The sequence below is a fragment of the Drosophila kikkawai genome, chromosome 3R (assembly GCF_030179895.1).
Source record: "Drosophila kikkawai strain 14028-0561.14 chromosome 3R, DkikHiC1v2, whole genome shotgun sequence".
NCBI classification, from domain to species: Eukaryota; Metazoa; Arthropoda; class Insecta; order Diptera; family Drosophilidae; genus Drosophila; species Drosophila kikkawai.
Window position 1 is genome coordinate 26,573,933 of NC_091731.1, and position 16,245 is coordinate 26,590,177.

General features: G+C 42.8%; 1 long non-coding RNA gene across 4 annotated transcripts; it reads left to right on the plus strand.

The window, feature by feature from the left end:
* Window positions 1-3,582: 3,582 nt before the first annotated feature.
* Window positions 3,583-12,674, plus strand: LOC138928744 (uncharacterized). Of its 4 annotated transcripts, none has more exons than XR_011445076.1 (3): window positions 3,583-3,831; window positions 10,486-12,068; window positions 12,137-12,674. It is a non-coding gene; the product is annotated as an uncharacterized lncRNA (long non-coding RNA). The 4 variants fall into 4 exon arrangements; XR_011445075.1 differs by having other exon boundaries at window positions 10,486-12,064; window positions 12,117-12,674; XR_011445077.1 differs by having other exon boundaries at window positions 10,486-10,636; window positions 10,723-12,674.
* Window positions 12,675-16,245: the final 3,571 nt, after the last annotated feature.

Sequence of the window (16,245 nt, forward strand, 5' to 3'; positions counted from 1 at the left end):
CAGAACCCACGAAATTTGGATGCTGCACACAGATTGTAAAACTGCATTGGCCACACTTCCCAGTTCCAATCCCAATCCCTCGCGACTCTCGACTCGCCAAGACAAACAAACAAAGATCGAAAATTTCGAAACTCAGCTCGTACAGAGTCTCTGGAAAATCCGTTGCACCTTTTCCTGAAACGACGCGCGACGTTGGGCAAACAATACAAGGAATTGCCGATTCCTGGTTCCCAAAATGCAGGATAGCAAATACGACGGAGTTGGACCCCAGCGGTCCCCTGGAAGTCGATTGTGTAATCGACATTAAGCCGACGTAGACTGGCTTAGGCTTGTCCAAGAAATTAGCATGCCGGCCGAATGAACACGACTGCGGCATCAGGGAAATCAGGATGTTTTGGCGACTTTTGAATGGAAAACTATAGAAGCGGCACACGAACAGCTTGCGCTATGGGAAAGTGTCACAAAAAATACAGAAAATATGGTCAATATCTAAAAAATATTGCTTTACATAAACAAACCTACCTTAGGCTTTCCTTCTATTCCAGAGGAGCCATATTTCTGAGACAAAAATAATTGGAATAAAGTAAATCATTTGAAAATATAAATCTACTTTCCAAATTTCCCTTTTTAATATTTTAAAATCAAAATAAATGTGTTCTATTCACCTTCCTTTCACACCTTCCAGCCCTATAATGGAATCCTTTCAAAACTTTTCTATGGCTCACATTTCTTTTCAAATGTTAATTCAACGGACTCTATTAAAGTCAGCTTAGAGCAATCCAAAGGCGAAAAAATCACCACCGGCAAACAGTTTGAATTGAGGAAAACCTCGGAGGAAATATCAAAATAATAAACCGAGTGCAGACTTCTCCGGTGGATTGAGGAGCACAATGATGTGGCTGATAATGAAGAAGTTGGGAACTCAAAGGAAGCTGCCACTCAAAGACGTTGATTCGAAGGGAAAAAGATGTTGTCACTGGACTTATCCTGCGGAACAGAAGATTTCGTGTGAGTGTGCGACGAATAAAAGTCTCACTTTGATTCACAGTTGAATTCACGGGGCCAAAACGTGTCCGCAACAAATGAGCAGCCGCAGATCCCATAAAAAATCGCCTGAGAATGCGCGTACCTCGGAAATCGGTGGCTGAACAAAAGGGAAATCTTTGCGGAAAACGTTCGGCATCATAATTCGATTGTCCACTCAAACGAAATCGAATGCACAAATCAGAAATCACATCGAGGGGAAGTGGGACGAGGCCGAGGGTGAGCAGTTCCCAGAAGGGAGCCGCTGCAGTTCCCAAGCAATAATAACAATAATTGTTGTGTTGCTGCCTCGATAAGCATATGGCCACAGGAGGAAGTGCGAGGACTCCCCCTAATGTACTGCCAGGATCTCCACTCAAGTGTTAAGTGTCAGATGCAGGATAAAAGCGTGCAGCGTGCTGCGTGCAGCATTCAGCGTACAGCGTGCATCCTTACACCCGAGCAGCGGCAGGATATTTGTGTGCTTGGCCTGGCCTGGCCTGGGCGATTGCCAAACACATCACGGCCAGCAATCGCACTCTTAATGCATACTTCAAGGCAACTCGGGGCGTTGGCATCACGATAAGGACCTTTAACAAATGACAGCTCGAAAATCAGAGTCCGTAATTTTGTTAGCCTGTGCGGGTGTTTGCCTGTTTAGCCAGGCCTCCTGCGACAGGCAGGCCGTTCGCTCGTCCCTTCGACACACGATACCAAAGTCAAGTTCAATTTTTGCAATGCACTTTAAATGTTATCTGCAAGGACCCCGCACTCCAGAGAACGGAGGGTGGGAATCGGGGGAGGCGTAGGCAGTCCAGGGGACCATGTGCTCGACGATAAGGATTAACCACACATTTGGGTTTATCCCAGCCACAAGGGGAGTGAGTCGAGATATGAGAGTAGAAAAGCAGGCAATAGTGTGAGAAATTAAAGCGATTAGAGGTCTTTAAAGTTCTTAAATCACGCATTTTATAAACAGCAAAATTACGAAATAAAATTCTAATGAAGTACGAAATTTATTTCTAAAAGCTCTTTTAAAGATATTGTTGCCAAGAGCAACTCCTTCATTGAAAAACAATCCAGAATACCGAACTTCTGGTCTAAGGCGCAGAGATAAACATTTGGGCAGGCATAATATTTAATAAATGCAAATAACTTTTGAATTGCAGCGGGCCCGGAGAAGACAAAAACAATTTGTCAACATTTATTCTGGATGGCATAATTTCCGAGTTAACAATTTCATCCGAATCCGAGGGCAGCACTGGGGCCAAGGGGAATCCCGCCCCAACTCCACTATCTGGCCATCTCTGAGTGTGTCTGTGTGCCATCCGTTTGCCATTGTCATTTAGTTAAGAGTTTCCTTAATTGCAAACATGTCATCCGCCCCCGCCACAGTCCGCAGAGGATGCAACAGTTGCCCCAGCAAAATGATTTGGAGCAGAAAATTGTGCAAACAGGACGAGGACGAGGACGAGGACGAGGATGAGGAGCATCTGGTCGAGCAACTGAGTGTGCATCCTTGGCCACAGCGTAAATAAATAAACGCATATTTAGAATAACATTCGTGAAAAGCTCCCTCGGGAAAGTCCAGCTGGGACCGGCGGCAGGGAAAGCAAAGTGAATTGCAATTGCGATTCGTGTTTTAGCAGCTTGCTGCCCTGAACGGATTTGATAAAAAGTTAATCACATAAAATGCACTTGGCTGACTTCTCCCCCCCATAAATCCGAGTCACAGTTCCCAGTTCCCAGTCACTGCTGCGGCAGTGACTACTCATAAATAATTGTCGGAAGCTCCTCCCAGATTAGCCGCCAGCAAGTTGTCACAGAAAGTTGGCTGGGTTGGTGTCAACTAATTGCCAGTAATTTGGTTTTGTGGCCCGACGGCACTCTTCCCCAGCTTAAACGGGGATTTCGCGTGAGGTGGCAGTGTGTGGAAATTTGTAATTTTCAAATATTACATTAAAATATTGCGGGAGGTTGTATTATGCAATTAGTTGGCCAAAAGTTAGGCGGACAGATTTTACAAGCACAAGCAACTTTAGTTGACACAGTTTTTGGAATGATTAAGTGAGTAATTTTATCTAATGTATAATTAACTCTCACACTTATTGGAGTTCTTTGAGTGAGAACTACTATTAATTTAATTAAAAATTCAACTGGTTGGGGAACCAATTTCTAAGTCCCTCTGCTCTTTCACACTTGAATGAAATATAAAATTTGAAAGCACCTTTCTGGCCTAATGTTATTGTTCTTCCCATTCAACTTGAGATTGATTAGTTAACCCGTAAGAAATTGGTTAGCCCAAAACTGAAGATCTACTTTCCGTTGGGAAAGAACAATCGATGCCCATTAGGGACAATCTCCTCGCCACTTGTCCATTCAAAATCTTCTGGTTAACAGGTTCATTTTACAAGAATCCAATTTTCTCGCGGGTCTGCTTTCTGGATACGCTGCATTAGGTGCAATAAGCGCAGCCAAATAGCAACAACAAACAAATCTCTCACAAAGTGAACCATAAAATTGTACTCAAGTCGTTATCGATAGAGAAAAAGAGCGACTCTGAAGCTGGAGTTTGTGGCGGATCATTAGAAACCGACGGTCGGAGTCAGTTCTTCAGGTGTTTGGAAAAATATTAAGAAACGAAATTAGTGCAGGCAAGCATTTTACGTTTAATGATGCTGAAATTGTATTTCTTTTACGAGAAATAAAATTCCAACTCTTAACGGATTGTGGCGATGTGAAGGCCATTAAAATGTGAAAAGTCGTAAACTAAAAATTGGTAGTGGGCAGACAGTCGAAGGGACAAAGGTGGGAACGAGTGGATCGTGTGGTAATTAGTATTAAAATGCATTAAAAAGAAGTTGGGAGAAAAAACCCAAACAATTCTTTCTCCGCTGGCCAATGAGAAAAAGTCGTAAATAAAGCCATAAAAATGTAAACCGACTTCACCGACCGACTACCAAAATGAAACTGTGGAAACTTAATTAGTTTCAGTCGCTAACGGTGAACTTAGGGTTCCCTAAAAAAAGACTGAAAAATGTGAAAAAAAACTGCAAGTTCCAAGCGATAAACTCCATGTGATAACAATTAATTTCTGGGTGCTCCACTAATTTATGAGTGCAGCCTGTTGACATCTCCGTTTTTGGACAGTTCGTAAAACCCGAGAGTCGTATTTAAAGCATTTTCGAGTGGCCATAAAGCCGGGACAATGCGGAAGCAGCTGCGTGGGCGATGTTTGATGCCCTGGATGGGTCCCACCGAATAGCTGAAAACACGAATTACAAGCCCGATTGATTCGCAATGTCGGGCCTGATCTCTGGATAATTATTTTCAACTTGCCATGGCCAAATGGGGAAGTACAAATATCGCAGAATTTTGAATCGTACTCATCCTTGCAAACCGTACCTACCTCTCCCCGTTTTTGTCATCTCTAATCCTGGATCGAGCCGCACTGTAGGTGCACCAGGGGATAATCCTGTCGGGCCACAATGCGCTGACGTTTGTGCCAGAGCTGTTGACATGCAATTTGTTGAGTGTTCAACCCCACGGCACATCCTAGGTCTTGGTCCTCGGTCCTCAGTCCTCAGTCCTAGGTCCCGAATCCCAAAGGCCGTGGGATTGGCGAACAATTGACATTTACCCAGACCAGGTGACAATGTGAGCCAAACTCGAGGCTGATGCGGATGCGAGTGCAGCGACTCGAACTCGGCTTTGGATTTGGACTTAGCCCCAAGGCTTTGGCTTATTATTTGGGCATGTTTTCCTTCATTTCTTTCCAATTTGTTTTCCCATTCCCTAGTTTGTTTTTTGACAAATTGAATACGTGAGGTATGCGGCCTGTTTGAGGGTTCTAAAAAGCATAAACAAAGAATTGTTAATCGAAAATATAGAAAACTCTTGACCCTTGCAGAAAGTCTCAGTGTTTGGGTTTGAGCAGATTGTGTTCAAGTGGTTTCTATACCTATATAGCTTAGATATTTTACAACCATAGGTAGGGTCTCACCGATTTTCTCATCTCTGAGCTTCCCGGCATGGAGAGTTTATCTTCAGTTCTCCTTCTCCTTGGGCTGCCCCACAACTATTTACGACTTCGTGTGGGATATTTATGAACTGTTAATTTGCTGCACACACACTGGCAGTAGCCACTGTAAATGGCCAGTGCAAAACTTAATTAATTGCAGCTAATGCGATTCCCGGCGAGGGAGACGGGCAGACAAGCCGCAAAAGTGAGCTGGATGCTCTTGGAGCTGGAGATACCAGTAAGCTAGGAGCAGACGCGGGTCCGACGACTGGCAATTTAATAAATTATGAAAACTGCAGCATGTACAACAACACTCCCGGGGGGAGTGGCTTAGAAGGGGAATTAAATAAAAGTATGTTTAATGTAATTTTTGAAGCAGCCCTGCAGAAGAATCAGCCGGAAGCTGAAAAAATTCTGTGGTGGAAATAGGAGTACATATATATATATATATATAGAAGCCTGCTGAGCTCGACTAATTGGGTCAGCTTAGAGGACGTTAAATTTCCTCCTGTTGCAAGCTGAGCTGCTCCAGGGTTAAGCAGTTGCTAAGTTAAGTGTACACAGCTACTTTGTCGAGGTGAACCTATTGAAACGATCCTACAATATTTTCTTGATTTATTTATAATTGGAGAAACTGAGAGTTATAAAACAAAAGTCGGCTAAGCTGACTTTCCAGCATACCGCCCACTCACATCCAGCTGAAATCCACGGCTCACTTGTTCTGCCATTCGTTTGGTGGAATCCGAGAGCTCGCGACCAGGTCCTGAGCTGCCAGCTGGCATAATCATTAGTGGCGGAGTGCCACGACTGAGCGGGTTCAGAGTCAAATCCCACCCACGCACACCGCCCGATCGAGGCCGGCGAAATAAAACATTTCCATGAGCTGACGATTTGACAGGCAACTGGAAGACGGAGGACGGCGGATGGCGGATGGAGCAAGTCTTCGGCACTGCCACTTACCCAAGGAGGTAAATTATGCGTAGTCGATGCTGTTGTTGGTTTTAAATTTCAAATGGCTTCGTGTGCTTCTTTGCTCTGTTCATCGCCTTTCATTTTTCGCTGTGGAAACCCACTCGGCGGGGATATCCCCCCAAAAGTACTGCTGGCACTCCAGAAAGCCACGCAACAGCGAATTGCATTCATTATACTCGTATTCCATTTCCATCTCCATCGCGTTCGGCGTATTTGCATTTTTCGTGAGCCAAAAATGGCTGGAAAATACTTGACTAATGTTTTTGGCACCGCCTTTGTTGTGGCCCCGCCCCCGCCCTGGCAAACAGATTTAATAGGATTTTAGTGCATCGGAGTGATTCCCCGACACCGCGCCATCGCCATCAATGATGAGATTTCGAGAGGGGGCTTTGGGGGCTTTCGTGTGCATCTGCAGGATGGATGTGTGGCTGGGAGGTTGGATAATCCGCTTTGATGCGTTTTGTTCTTTGCCATCCATTAATGAAAGCGAACATACGGAATAGGGGTGCTAACACCACCCAAGTCTGCATGCGGTGAAAACTTGCATTATTTGAGAAAGGATAATGCACAGCTAATGGGCCTCCGTTTGGGGAACGGGTGAATTATGATTGCAGGCAGCAGAGATGAATCCAGATTTATTTATCAACTGTTTTCATAGAGCCTGAAATGATAAGGATAATAGCTATATTAGACAGAAACACTACAATTATCAAACAATATTCAAACTGCAGTTATATAAAATGTATTTATTATGCATGTACTTAAGAGGAAAATCTCGTTTTAATTCTCAAAGCCTTAGCCAGACTATCTCCTAATTCCGTGTGCAGTTCGCCTTCAATCAAAAGCGTTAGCCGGATGCTCAGGCACTTCTTCAACTTGAGCTGGAACAGTCGAGGCACTGACAGTTCAAGGAAGTTGGCTTTAACAGCATTTCCACGTGCCACAAGGCACACACATCGACCCAGTAGTGAGGCTTCAAGGGGAGAATGGGTGGCTTCGGAGGGCCGTCTTTGGTTTCGGTTTGGTCTCCGGACTGTTTGTAAATTTATGACTTGCCTTTGGCTTCTAATGAGTTTGTCGGCATCACTCACAGAGGTAGATAGGGACGTTGGGGCCGGGCATAGCATACATCGGAGGTGGCGCCCCGAGAGCGGCTTAGACCAACTCAGAGTGGGGCATAATGGGTTAAAAATGCGTAAACGCTTTTGGGCGCTGTAAGCTTCTTAGACTTCAGCATGAGATTTCCCATAAATTGAGTGGTTGCACAACAGGGAAGAGGAGGGGCTGCCTTTGTTGGATCCCGGCGGAAGCATTTTGATTGATTTACACACACATGCGGGCCGGTGGACTGTGCCAGAGCTCCTTGCCATTTCGGGCATGTGATGAAATTTGCCATGAAGCCCAAATGTGGCCGTATTTCTTCAACTTCCGGCATTAAGTGCACACAGCACACGGACGGATGGACTGGCGGACAGCCAGCAAGCAGGCAAATTAATTAAGTGACGTTCTTGGAGAGTTTTAGCCGAGGCCCAGTGGATAAGTCTGTGCCGTGTGGGACGGGGGTGTTGTCAAATTAATTAAACGGACACCAAAGACATCCAGTACAGCCAGCCTCCTGCTGCTACTCCTGCTTACGGCCAGCTTTGCAGTGGCTTTTGTTAAGCCTCGGCAATTTACACCTGTCAGTGTTGAGCCGCCATGAAGGCCTGCCATGTTTCCTGGCCTTTATGACTGTGTCTGCCACAATCCAGGCCAAGGAATGCCAAAATGTAGGGGCACTTCGAACTGGCAGGCAGAGCAAATATCCAGAATTTTGCTCTCGATGCTATTTCACTTTCCAGCCGAAATCCTTTATTCAATTTCCTAATTGCACTTGGTAGCACAGTTACCAACTTTCACTAGAGTCAACATCAGTTTTAAACCGATTTCACGGCGTCGAAGCAAAGTCAGCTAAAATAATCCTAAAAAAACTGCAATATTAGTCAAGCGGAATTCGAAATACCCTACATCAAATTTATAAACTCTAAACCAAGTACATATTTAACACTAATTATATTAAGCAATCAAAAGATTTATTTGAAGTGCCTTCATATGGTTTAGGAAATCGAAATTAAATTACATGGCAAATGTTAAATCAAACCTTTTGAGAATGTTTAAATTACCTGAATTGCAAGATACATAACTTCGCATCGGAAAATTCACCATACCCTTTGGTAGCATGGGATAACAGAATGAAAACACACAAAAATCGGTATTGCTGACATAGTTTTCCATTGATCTGATGGCTTAGTTTGGCTGCCTGACAGCGGAAATTAGGCAAACCCAGCGAGGAGAGAGTGAGAGTAGGGGAGTCCCATCGATATGTGCCTTTCCCTCGCTATACTGGCGCCGGCGGTGTGGCATTAAAAAGCAATTTTGCGGCTCAGTTTTGTCGAAATGTTTGTCCAGTTTGTTATTCCGGGTTTCGGCTTTAGCCCATATTCGCTTAGTTGTAGTTTCTATTTTTTTTTTGGTATCAGGGATTTCGACCAGCTACACTTGTAGGTGTTAGTTTTCAGTGTCGAGCTTTAATGGGTTAATGTTACCTGTGTGTCAACATCAAAATGGGCTTACATCAAAATCTCTTTTAGTTCAATTGGAGTTTGGAAGCTGATCCTAAAAGGGGTTTATTGTTTGGCCAATTTGTAGGGCAGACTTTTTATCCATGGCAAAATAATACAAATATTCTAAGGTTGCTAATTTAATAACATATATTTGTACATTTAAATTAAGCTACAGAATAGATATGGTACCTTAATAAAATTTATATATTATTATTATTTATTGACCTTATTTTATGTTAATTCCCAGAAAACCATCCACACCCCAGGTGGACAAATACTGTTCGAACTTGGAATTCCTGGTGACTAATGCATTGGCATGAGCAGAGGGATAAATGGTCCTGTTGACTCCTGTCCTCTCCTGTATCCTGTATCTCGTATTTCGTATCCCGCTGCTTCTACTCCCGTTGGCTAACATTGTCTGAAAGCATTTCCCAGTGACATGCAAGCAAATTGCAACTTAAACGGGCAAAGACAGCCGACGGAGGAGGAGCTCATCCGACGAAAGGCGTGACCAGGCGGGGAGCCTTCCGCCCCCATCCCCTAGGGCTCGACACCCCTTGTTGTCTGCTCGATTTTGTATAATTTGGCGAAAGCGCCAGACAACGATGCGAAGTGGGGCGAGGCGAACGGCGGGCGAACTTCTTTTTTAATGCAATTAGTGAATCCTGGAAAACATTTAGCACTCCCCCACACTCACACACTCGTCGTGGATGGCTGTAATTGATGCTGAAAGGCGCTGCAAATGAAGTAAACGCCAAAATGTTGTACGAATATTTTGCGACGTCTAAAATGCAATTACGTAATCAGCATTCACGGGGCCCAAAGAGCGAGGTATCATCCCCCCCTAGTCAGACGCACATACATGCTAAAATTTGAGAAAGAAATACGAAAAGATAGTCTGCAACTTAAAATCTATTTATCTCAAGTGGTTTGCACAAGTCCAAAATGAATGTCTACGTTAAGGATATCCTGGCAAACTCCTTGACAACATCAGTTTGTTTGCTTGTTTGTCTGCTGCCCTTCAGCGAGTGTGTGTGTGTGTGTGCGTGTGTTTGGTCTAATTGAAAATTTGCATAAAATCAATTTTAATTGAAAATCCAGTCTTGGCCAGGGCAAAAAGTTAAGTGAACAACTCACTGACTCACTCACTCATTCAATCATTGGCCAACTGGGGCCAGACAAATATTGGCATTTGCCTTTCTGCCAAGATTTTCGATAAGATTACAAGCACACATGGATATGTGTTTGTACATTCGTTAGTTCTGCACATTTGTGTTTGTGTTTGTTTGTCCAACTTATTTATTTATGCTAGCCAAAACTTAAGCATTAAAAATTGAATTAAAGCCTCAAGTTTGCCTTAAGATCCTTTTGACTTTCCCGTCCGGCAGTTGGCAATTAGCAAAATTTCATTATTTAATTTATACATAAAGCTACAATTTGTTGTCTCCACCGGCAGACAGACAAATGCTGCACTTATCTCGTCCGTTGTTGTTGTTGTTTGTCATCGCACAACCTGACCAGTTGGGCAATTAGTTATTTAGTAGTTGCAATTGCCATACTGTTGAAATTATTGGCCTTATCCCTTTGGGACAGGCCCGGGGCATTGTGCATTAAGTGTAGAGCTGAGTGCATTTTTAATATCTTAATGAGTCGTATAATGAAGATAGAGTAAGTAAGCTGGACATGGCACGGACTTCGGAAGGGATAAATAAAGAAGTGGCATTCGAAATATAAGTTGGAGGCAGATAAAAATAATATAAAACTTTAAAGTCCTTGAAGCTTAAATAGTTTAAAGCAAAAAAATATCTCTTTGTCTTATCACTTAACTTTAAATGCCCAACTATCAATTTTTCCAACCCATTTCAGCCATCAGCAATCCACATCATTGTCAGGAGACGTATGACTTTTATGGACCTCTCTCTCAGAAGTTTCCTCGTCTGTCACACCATCAACTTGGCCCCCAAAGGAGTCCCCTTGGTCAACCGTTCTTGGCCATGTTTTTGCATTGTTCTCAGCTGTTAGTTTAGTGCTCATGGGGCATGCCAAAAATGTGAATAATAATTTTATTTGCCTTTCAATTTGCATATACTCGTGTGTCTCCAGCAGATCTTTTTTTACCCTGCGGCTTGAGGTTGTCCCTTCAACACGTCCCCCAAAGGCCACATATTTTACAGAGAGACAAACCAGGAAAGCAATGCTTTGAATTTAATATGTATTCAGAATTATATTTTATATTTGAATAATTATTTAAAATTTGTTTTTCCTTTAGGAAGATTTAATATATTTATTAACAAATTAGGTTATTATTATTATTATTTTTCACAGTGTTCACCCACTGAAGAGAACATACACATATACATATATATTCTCCAGCCCCTCTGCCTCACTGTTTGCTTACAATGCACTATGGGGTTTTTGACCAGTTTTTGTGGCATTAATTAATAACTCGGTCAGTTTTGGAGATATCGACATGAAACTTTACCAATCATCATTATTTGATCCTAGGCACATATAGTATGAAAATCGTTTGGATCAGGAAACTATATCCTATAGCTCCCATAGGAACGATCGGGTAAAAGTAAAGATAAATTAATGAAATTTAAGGAGCGTATATTTGTTGCTATTTTAACACTATATATCAATTTTGAACAAAATCGGACAACGCTTTCTCTAGGAACAAAAATAACCAAAAGACCGGAATTCAGTGTTTTCCCATACAAACAGCCACCAAATTGGCGTTGAAAACAGTGAGGTTATCTAAGAAAAATTCAAATTGCACCAAAAGTGCGGAAAAGTGCACTATAAAACTAACTGATTTTTGCTCAGAATTGACAACGCTACAACATACAATTGGACGCATTAAAAACTAATGCGAACTTCTATTTCAAAACTCTTCCCAAAGTTGAAATTTGTTTCTCAAAATTCAGCATAAGGTGCATTTATAAAATGACAAAATGTCAGTATAAACACGCACAAGTTAAACAGTTAATGCATTTAACATGTAGTTAATACCTGTAAAATCAATGTCCATTAGTTTTTTCCTTTACAAATGGTGTCTTACACGAATAGTTTAATTTCAAAGATCACTTCGTTAAAATGGCAAACTTAGCAGACGCGCTTTCGGATGCAACAGCTGACTTTGCAGCTGTTATGCTAACATATGCTGTTAAGTATTAACATTTTGAGTATGAGGCATAACAGTTTGATGTTCTGTTAATACATTCCCAGTAATTTTTTTTAAATTAGAGCACTTTTAAAAAATGATTAAATGCCACATAAAGTGGTCAAAAACCCCATAGTGCAATGTAAGCTTCTGGGCCGTTTGGCTTTTCGTCCATCAAGTTGTTAACATGTGTTGACCAAGGAGGAGATGGCTAGCCGCTCGGAGGAGATGAGGGGTCTCGGTTTGGGTGGACAGGATTGGTGGCTGGCTGCCGGACAGAGCGTAGGTAGTAGTGCCGTCAAGTGTCTTTCAGTTTATTTATTCATGCACTTAGTGAGGCATTCAACGCTTCAGCTTCATTTCAGCCAAACCTCTCGGATGGATTTCTCTTTGCTAATTGCCCGGTCTCGTCAGCTCTTCCGCCGGCTCCTGGGCCCTTGGCCATCTCCTTGCCAATCAAAGATCAAGTGTTGTCAGCTGTCCCGAACAAGAGTCCGTCCCTGTGGATGTCCTGCCCCGGTCCACGTCCACGTCCCCGGTCAAATCAGTGCGTGCCATTGTTGTTTATCTTCCAACTTCCAAGCAACCTTCCTGCCCGCCCCCTCCTGGCCAAATGAAGCGTGTTCTTTGTATCTGCATCCGAGTCTGAACCTGAACCTGCTGCTGAAGTCAAACTTATCGGAGGCTGCTGCTTCTGCCTCAACTTCAAATGACTTCCATGCAAATGAGCTCCCTCCGACACGACTTCGATGAGTTGTTGCTGCTGCTGTCGTCGCCCGTCATGGACATTTATTGAAAATGCAAGTGCTAATATTTGGACAACAAAAACCGTAACTTAATTGCAAATTCATGTCCGTAGCTGGTAGTTAGTTGATGATGAGTTGTTTTATTTCAATGGCCAGAGGAGATATTAAAGCTAAAAACAAAGGAAATACATATTGGTAATATTAAATAATACAAAAATTCACAAGTATAAGTAAACGTTTTTAATTAATTTATGACTACTGACTCTAAGTTCTTAAATACAAAAAACGATTTCAATAGCTACCTTAAGCTAAATGTTCAACTACCCAAAAGAGCTTTTCATTCTCCTGATTTGAAATGTCAATCATAGGAGTCACTGGTGGTGATCCCCCCAAAGAAATCCCAGCTCAACCTCAATTCACAAACATCTTTCGATTGTTTCACGGCTTCAGTCGAACCCATTAGCTTAGCCCCAAATGTCCTTTCCCACGGCGTAAAAAACGCAACCAGAAATCAAAGGCTAGACAACAAAAGAAGGTTTGTCTTCCACAGACTAAATACCGTTACGCCCACAAATCACGCCCATCAGGGTAACCTCAGATAGGAAAAAACAACACAAAAAACATGCCAAATAAAGCGAAGCTCAAGAAGAAGCAACAGCAGAGGAGTAACCGAAATTGCAAAAAAAAAAAAAAAAATTACAGGAATTTTACAGCCAGTCAATTATGGACTACCCAGCAAAGGACAACAACACATGCATACACTGAGAGAAATCAATTATTTGAAATAAAGACTTATTTCAAGCAAACTAGACTTTTCTTATAAAAATATATCTTAAATTGCTTAAAAGGTTTATATTAAGATAGATTTTGAAATATTATAATGCTGATTTAACGTTTAAGTTTTCTTTTTTTCTCAGTGCAGAAGCAGCTAAAACAAAGCCACACTCAACGTAACGAAAAGCAAAAGTTGCTTTTGTTGCTGCTTCGAACCGTGGTAGCTGTAGCAACTTGTTGTTGCTTTTATTGCTGGCATGTTTGTAACCAAAACGCGCATTTTCCACAGAAGAAAAACCAAAACAAAAAACCCAACCAGAGAATGGGGACGAGGAGTAGCTGGGTGGGACGACGAAAGGTGGACATCAAGGCGGGGCAAATCGACATATTGACAGACTAAATGGAGTTGTGGGTTTTGAGTAGTAAATCAAGTTAGGCACTCACACCGGACGCACACACACACATTCTTTTTTAGAGGACCAGACACTAACACACACTTTCCTGCATAAGCGAAAATTGCATACCACTGAGAGTTTACCAACTCGAAAAAATAACAAAGGATTTCAGGTCGAAGTTTGATATACACAACCCTGGGGGAAATAGTTTCAAGTCTCTTTTATTTTTAAATCTCTGTATTCCTTAAAACAAATATAATTTTTATTCATTGGTCTTTATAAACACCTTTAATAAGCTGATCATATAAAGCTTTCAACTGCAAAGTTTTCCGTTAAGAAGGATTCTATAACATATCAAATCCAAAATCCTCGCAATTCTTCTTTAATAGCAAAGCTACTCCAACACAATCGAAGGGGAAACACAGACAAAAACCTTACAACAAGTTGGCAAGTCAAAGGGGATACTTCCCGATCCAGTGGCTACCAAAATGTTTGGGGCGTTGCGGGTTAGGGCGGGTGACCTGTCTGATGTTCCTGCTGGGGGACTGGGTCTAGGACTGGGACTGTGTGGCTTTTTGTTGTCTGTCAAGCGGAGTGGCCAAATATGGTTGTTAGATTGGCCAGAAGAACGAAGGCGGAACACGGCAGGAGCAGGCGAAAACATTTGCATATTTTTGCCCAGCCAAGTGTGCTGTCTTGTCCTCCTCCGGGGACCTGTCTTCGGTCACTCCGGTCTCCGGTCTATGGTCTCTGTTCCCTGGTCTCTGGTCTAAAGGAGTTGTCTTTTTTTGGCCGTGCTGCCTTTTTGCCAGTTGCCAGTTAGCAGGGAAATCAAAGGCAAAGTTCGTTTACTGCCAGCGAAGTTTGCTCGTCAATGTTGTTTGGCTTTTGCGCCCCGCGAGACAGCTTAGAATCGAGGATGTTGCCGCCGATGCGATGATGTTGCTGGTCGGTGAGTATGCCGTTGCTGCTGATGTTGCCGCTTATTGTCTTTGGGCGGGCACTATGGAGTACCCGCCACAGCCCCTTCCCTCCGTGGACCCCCAGGGGAGTGGCTGCCCTGTAACGATTGCTGTTTGCACGCAAATATGAAAATCACAGAAGCAGCTACGGCAACAACTATAGCTAAAGCCACAGCAGCAGCAACATCCATCGACAACATCGTCAATTGTTGTGGAAAATGTGTGTTTAGCCTGTGGACGAGGCTCCGAAAGTCCCACACTCAACGACTCGTCATCATCCTCTCTGCATTGGGGAATATTTATGCAAAATGCCCGTCCCACCCGGGCCGGCAGGGCGGACGAGGAGGTATTCATGGGCCACAGTCACATTTGATCCATAAAACATGAGTCGATTTCGATTTGCGATTTAATGCAATCAGGTTGCTCGGTTCGAGAGTGTGCACATCGAGGTGGGAGTGTGGGGGAATGCTGAGTATTAGCAGGGATTCCATCGAGTCGGTGGAAAGCGCTCGCAAACTATTTTCCGATGGATGGCTGTCTGTCAAAATGTGTGGCGAGCAGCAATTGGCATTGTCCCTCCAGGAGCAGCAGCGGCAAGTGCATCGCCGTCCGAGGGAATTTATTCAGGATTAGGTATGGTGATCGTATGCCACACTGAATACTGAGATCAAATTGGTTGTGTGGGCATTAAAGTGAAGGGAATGTTTGAAAGTGATTAGTAATTTAGCATGTAAAATGAAGATCAAATAATTAAATATTATCTTTTAATGATTTGTCTTTGGAAGCAATAAACATAGGTCCCTCTATTAAATTGCATGATTTCCTTGTGCCTATGAACATAGTAATTAATCTTTTATTTGTGATACCTATTCTTCGCCGCCTTTGAAGACTCCGGAGTCAATCAGTCCTCGTGATTGCATACAATCCTTTTTTCATACTTCCCCACGTTCTCTGTTTGGTCTGCAGCCAAAACGAAAATCCTTTTTGCAGTTTTGACAATAACTTCATTAGCAGCAAGGCGAGACTTGACTTTGCCCTCAGTCCATGTACTTCACTGTACCTCATCCTCCTCCACCTCCTGCCTCCCCCACTACCCTCTCTCCAGCAGCTAACAACGATGACCATTTAGCAACTTTTAATATGAGAGTGTGTGTTCACTTGGCAGTAAAAATCAACAGCTTCTTGCAATGGAGTGTCTGGATGGACTTTGGTTCCTGCCGTCGAACTCGCCCATCTATGTAGTGCCCTCTGGTGGCACCCAAAAAGTGCAGCAAGCAATTAGGCTAACGGCCACAGGGAATATCACACCGAGAAAAACAAGTAATAACAAAACCATCTTACTAAAATTTAAGAACTAATATGCAATTAATAATACAAGTCTGCTAAATTTATTAACTTCTCTTACTTAGCCTCTATAATTTTCTTCATTTAGTTCTTATTTCTTTCTGTGTAGAAAGTCCCCTTAATTCTTTCCCCAAAATAGTTTTGCAGAAGTGTTCTCCCAACTGCAAGACCGGCACTCACCACTCGATGATAGTCAAATATTTCTCGGCATTTATTGACATTTGAGGGGCGTGGCCGTCTGC